The sequence below is a fragment of the Panthera uncia genome, chromosome F1 (genome assembly GCF_023721935.1).
Source record: "Panthera uncia isolate 11264 chromosome F1, Puncia_PCG_1.0, whole genome shotgun sequence".
Classification (NCBI taxonomy): domain Eukaryota; kingdom Metazoa; phylum Chordata; class Mammalia; order Carnivora; family Felidae; genus Panthera; species Panthera uncia.
The window spans coordinates 57,352,165-57,358,119 of NC_064813.1; positions in this window are offsets into that span (position 1 = coordinate 57,352,165).

Below are 5,955 nucleotides of genomic sequence, written 5' to 3' on the forward strand. Positions count from 1 at the left end.
AAAAAAAAAAAAAAAAAAAAAAAAAAAAAAAAAAAAAAAAGATCAGCATATGGTTTTCACATTATAGCAAACCTGCATTCCTTGGAATAATTCAATACAATTATGATATTATGATATTTGTAGAATTACCTTTTTTGTACACTGTTTGCTGAAATACTTTGCCAAGGATTTCTGCATCCATATTTATGATGTAGATTGGACAGTAATTTTCCCTTCTTATACAGTCATTGTCTGTTTTTAGAATGACGAAATGAGTTGGGGAGTTTCCTGTTTTGCTATTATCTGGAAGAATTTAGGTATCTCAATCATCTGGAGTGTTAGTAAAATTATCCTGAAATATAATTAAGACAGATTTTGATATTTATCCATTAAATAATTTTGAAGGTTATAGCACTATTCAGGATTTCTGTGACTGCCTGAGTTATTTTTGGTAATTTACATTTTATGTAATTTGCCCATCGGGAAAGACATCTGGACTAAAGATATATCTATCTTTTTATCTCCTGCATCAAGAGCCAACACCAATTGAATAAAGGTGCTAAAATAAAATGCAATGAACCAGAGATACTGATGCCATTTTCCCGGACATGCTAATTCATGGGCTTCTCGAGGGACATGCCAATGAATCCTAAACACAGCCTTAGTGAGGGCCACGGCCTGCCTTGGTCAGTGGCTCATTTTAAGTCCTTAACTCAGCACCAACATTTTTAATTTGAAACTGAAGCTAATAGTCCTGATAACCTGCTCACTTCATTGTGTCAGATGTGAGGTGATAATACACTCACTGTGTTTGGGAGTAAAATCATTCAAAATTACTAAGTGCTGACGAATGAATGTACAGACCATGTCCCTTTACAATGGGGTTCCCACGCGCTATGAACGTCTCACAAAATGCAGCCGCTGGTAGGATACCCACGTTAGCTTTCCTCTACTGATCACTGCTTCCTGAAAGGGCGGGCCTACGCAGGCCAACTCCATCTTGTTCTGTGTCCTTCACCTTGACCATACCTCCTCCCCTTGAGTAACCCCCCCCCTCACCTGCCTAACAGGACTCAGACCCTTCCCCAGCCAATCGGCTGAGGCCATAGCCATTACCGCACCAACTGCCCCTAGGCCCCAATAAAACCTTTGTCCTTTTGAAACTCGCTCTCTCTCCTTGGTATCTCACCGCTGCGTCAGTGCAGGTAGGGGATTGAGCTCGAGCTAGCTCGAATAAAGGCTCTTTTGCTTTTACATCGGACTCGACTCCCTAGTGGTCTTTGGGGATCACGAATTCTGGGCATAACACTTCCAAGACACAATGTTCTTCAAAGAGCCAGACAGATCATGCAAGATCAGACGCGGTGCTGGCGCATACTTACTGGTGACTCACATGACCGAAGCCATATTCTATGTGGTCGTAGGATTACCCAACAGCCCAGCTGGAGGACAAAGAGCTTGGAATTTGGAGTCCGGAGACCTAGATGCGACTCCAACTCTGCTACTCTTAGCCAAGGGACCATAGACAATTCATGGAGCCGTTCTGAGCCTCCTTCCCTGTAAAAGGAGGATGAAGTCATTGCCTGCACAATGCAAGAAGAGTAGAGATTCTCACCTCCTTGGCAGTATAACCTGAAGACCGAAAGAAATGTTTGCACACGTGTTCTTAAAAGCGATGCACAATATCAAATAACCTTTTTTGGTTTCACGATAACCTAATAACACGAACGAAAAACAGGATGGTGTAGTGGGAAAAGACTGAATCTTACAAAAAGAAAATAAAGGGTTGACTACGTAGTGCTGCCTCTTTTTAGATGTGTGATCTCGATCAAGGCGCTCTTTACTTTGGGAAGGAAGTGTGAGCATACGCACAAAGCTTTGACAGAAACGAGGCACTTCCCAAATGTGATTTTTGTCCCCTCCCGCCACCACTGCCACCTCTGAATTTGATTTTAAAAAAAAAATAGTAACGAACATTTTTTTAACTTGTCCCGTATCATTTGTTCCAAACTGATCCACTTTTGAAAAATCCCAGCCTGATGGAAGAAAAAATACATATGGCTATGGCGTTCTAAGAATGTGTGGGTGAGAACAGTTGACCTCTTTGGACTCATGTTTGAACCCCACGTGTCGGGCCTTTGCTCTGTCTACCAGCCAGATCTCTTTGTAAGTTAGAGAAGTTTATCTCCCCAAGATTAGCTAAGGGAGGATGGACTTGGGAAGCGCAGCGATCACATTTCTACCTCGATTCACCTGAGCATGTGCACAATGGCCAGGAAGCCACTGGGGAAACCTCATCCAAAGCTAAAACCCAGATACCTTCCCCTGCGGATTTGTAAATTCACTTAACCGGGGCTGTTAGGGAGAGATTAACTCTTTCAGCCGGTCTCTTGCCCCCCAGCTAGCCACACGCTATCCACACCGAGGAAGAAAAACACAAGCTTCTGAAGACGTTGGTGCTGAGGCGTCAAAATCGGCAACTGGTCTTTAAAGAATTTACCTGAGTAATGTGGAGATGATGGTTGACTAGAGACACTTTATCACTTGCTGACATTTTCGCTAAATCTCCTTTAGAGAAAATGTGGAGTTTCAAGTTTCTTAGCCAAGTCGGCTAATTCGCTGCATTGTATTATCAGCAATTGGAGGCCAGGTCTCCTCATTTATTTTTGACCCCTGGGGTGGAACTGACACACAGAATTGCTGCCTAATAAACATTTCGTGAATGCAATTCTCTCTGAACTAAATCTGCACCGTGTGCTGTGGCTCCGCCCTCCACCTGGCCTCCCATTCTTTTCCCCATTTACTTCCTCCTTTATTTTTAACATGAAACTTATTGTCAAATTGGTTTCCATATAACACCCAGTGCTCGTCCCAACAGGTGCCCTCCTCAATGCCCATCACCCACCCTCCCCTCCCCTCCCCTCCCTCCCACCCCCATCAACCCTCAGTTTATTCTCAGTTTTTAAGAGTCTCTTATAAGGAAAAAATGAGTAAGGCATTCTTCCAAGACCTGGCTCAAAATCATTTCCAGCAGAAAGTCATCTGAGATTGACCACACCCCCGTGGTCCCCTCCCCCACATTTGGCATTCCTTCAGCCCCAGAGGGATTAGACTACTTACTGGTTGCTTTACACATGTCTTCAAATTGCTGTATTTATAATATCTGTTCCTTTCCAAGTAAAGAGGGATGAATGCCTGGAATTGTGTTAGACAGTTTATCATCTGCTCAAAAAATATGCATTAAAAATGGAAGGCAGGGAGGGAAGAAGAAAGAGCAAAGAAATAAGAAAGATAGGGAAGGGGCACCTGGGTGGCTCAGTCAGTTAAGTGTTTGACTCTTGCTTTGGGCTCAGGTCATGATCTCACGGTACTGGGATTGAGCCCCACGTTAGGCTCCATGCTGGGCTTGAAGCCTGCTTCAGATTCTCTCCCTCTCCCTCTGCCCCTCCCCAACTCACTTGTGCGTACTCTTTCTCTCTCAAAAGAAAAAAAAATACACTTAAAAAAAAAAGTAAAATAGAATAATAATAAAAGGTAGGAGAGTGTTTCATGCTTGATATACACCGTTCCTGTAAATGCAGCATCATGGCCAGATTAGATGAATAAAATGATTCCCGTTGGATCATTCTCCTTCAACAAAATATAAACAAATGCAGAAAACCCAGAGAAACCATGAACCACAGCGGAAGAAGCAAGTAATTTTTGCCTCTTCATTCAATTCAAACGCTCATTGATATGGAGACTTCAAGGTCCAAAGGTCTCTACCTTCCAGATTTTCTTATATTTGCAAAACCTTCATTTGTTCTTGTAAAGGAGACTTACTTTGTTATCCAACTTAAATGCTCTGGGAGTACAGACAGAGTGAACAAGCAAGAGAGTTGGGATTAAAACTTTGTGTAACAGTTACCAGTTGTCTCAGTCAGTTCTGGAGGCTGAAAATCCAAGACCAAGATGCCAACAGATTTGGCTCTTAGTGAGGACCCTCTTCCCGGCTTGCAGACAGCTGCTTTTTCGCTACACCCTTACATGGCAGAGAAAGCTCTAGACTCTTACTATTTCTGCAAGAACACTAATTCCATCATGGGGGCTCTACCTTCATGACCTCGTCTAAACCCAAATACTTCCCAAAGGCCCCACCTGCTAATACCACCACATTGGGGGTTGGGTCTTCAGATATATGAATTTTAGAGAGGCGAATATATTCAGTCCATACCACCAGAAATCTTTGGTCAGTGCAGAAGCCATACGAGGGTGATCTGGCAATGATGTCTGCCATGTGCGTGATCACCAGCATTAATTCATGCAGACAGTGATGGCTGGCTGAAAGCAGTCTCTTCTTTCCTCACTGCCCTGGATTCTTCTTGAAGCTGGGCACTCCATGGAAGAGAAAATGTTCCAATTCATTTGTTTTTCCACTGAACAATTATTTATTGAATACCTACTATGTACCCGGAACTCTTCTAGGTACCTGTGCTGTTCCCTCCAAGAGCTTATGTTCTAGCTTCGAAGGTCAGGCAATAAGGGAGTAAGCAAATGGGCAAGGTATATATGGGTAAGGAATATATTCATTTCAGAATGATATATATTATCAAGAGTAGTGTGATAGATCACTATTTAACCCAACATATGTGACTGTCTTTGCTCCCTTTGCTAAGGTCTCCAAATGGGCTCTTCAATTTCTCCTCAAACGATTTCATTTGTGTCACTTTTTCTCTCTGCCATCCTCATGCTCCCCTTCCAGCTCACATCCCCTCACTTATTCCTGACAACAGCACCATAAGATAGTATCCTGGGTATAACTATTTTGTAGATGGGAAATCTGAGGCAGACAATGTCGTAGCAACTTGCCTAAGGTAGCAAAGCAAGTAAGTGGTGAAGCCAGGATATAAATGCATGTCCTCCAATTCCAGAGCCCCTGGCAAAGCTACTCTGTCATCTTTTTCCCCATGGCAGAGTTAGTCTTTCCAACAAAAGGAGGCACCAAAACAAAAATCCCCTGCCTCCCCAAAGGCTAGAAGAAGGCTTTGTAGGAGAAGGATTCACAGCCAAGGGATATGAACTAGGCATAGTAAAGAATCTCCAGCCATAAAAACTAAAAACTTCCCAGAGAACTGTAGGAAATGTTTTCCTCTGGAGACTGAGGTTGGCAAACTACTACGCATGGGTGAAATCCAGCTACCTGTTTTCATAAAGAGAGTTTCATTGGCACACAGCCGCAATCCTTCATTTACAAATTGTCTACGGCTGCTTTCACATTACAAGGACGAAATTGAGTAGTTGTGACAGGGACCATATGGCCCACAAAGCCTAACATTTTTATGATCTGGTCCTTTATAGAAAATGGTTGCTGACTTTGATCTAGAATAGCATGCTGGATTTTGCCTGGGTTGGCTTAAGTATGGTTCTTTCTAAAGCCAAAGAATGGTCCCGTTGAAACTTTAATGTCCCTTTCGGCTCTGGCACTAAACATGTATTTCTGTGGTCAAAACAGGTCATTCCTAATTGGTAGGACTCTTTTCCACACTTCTCCAGCTGCCTCCCAGCTCTGATTGGCTGTACCTTTACGTTGTATTTAAACTATATGTAGCTGACAGGGGTTTCCCAGATTACACTGCGGACTACCAGTAAGCCCAGCCTAACTGCGGTGGGGCTGGACGACACCAGTAATAAACTCCACCCAGTTTGGATTGGGCATGATGGGATGACAGATTTCTGCTGTCCCCATCAACACAGTGATTAATATTCTTGCACTGATCTCCATTATTGCTAATAAGGATATATCTTGTTTAATTTTACCTTGGGTAAAAGAAAAATTATTTATTAAAAGCATCAAGTATTAAGTGTTAAAGAACTCTTGTTGATAAGATCAGACAAGCAGAACTGAGCCATTTGTGAATTCCTTTGGAAAAATACTACACACACACACACACACACATACACCCACACACCCATGCACACACACATGCGCGCACACAC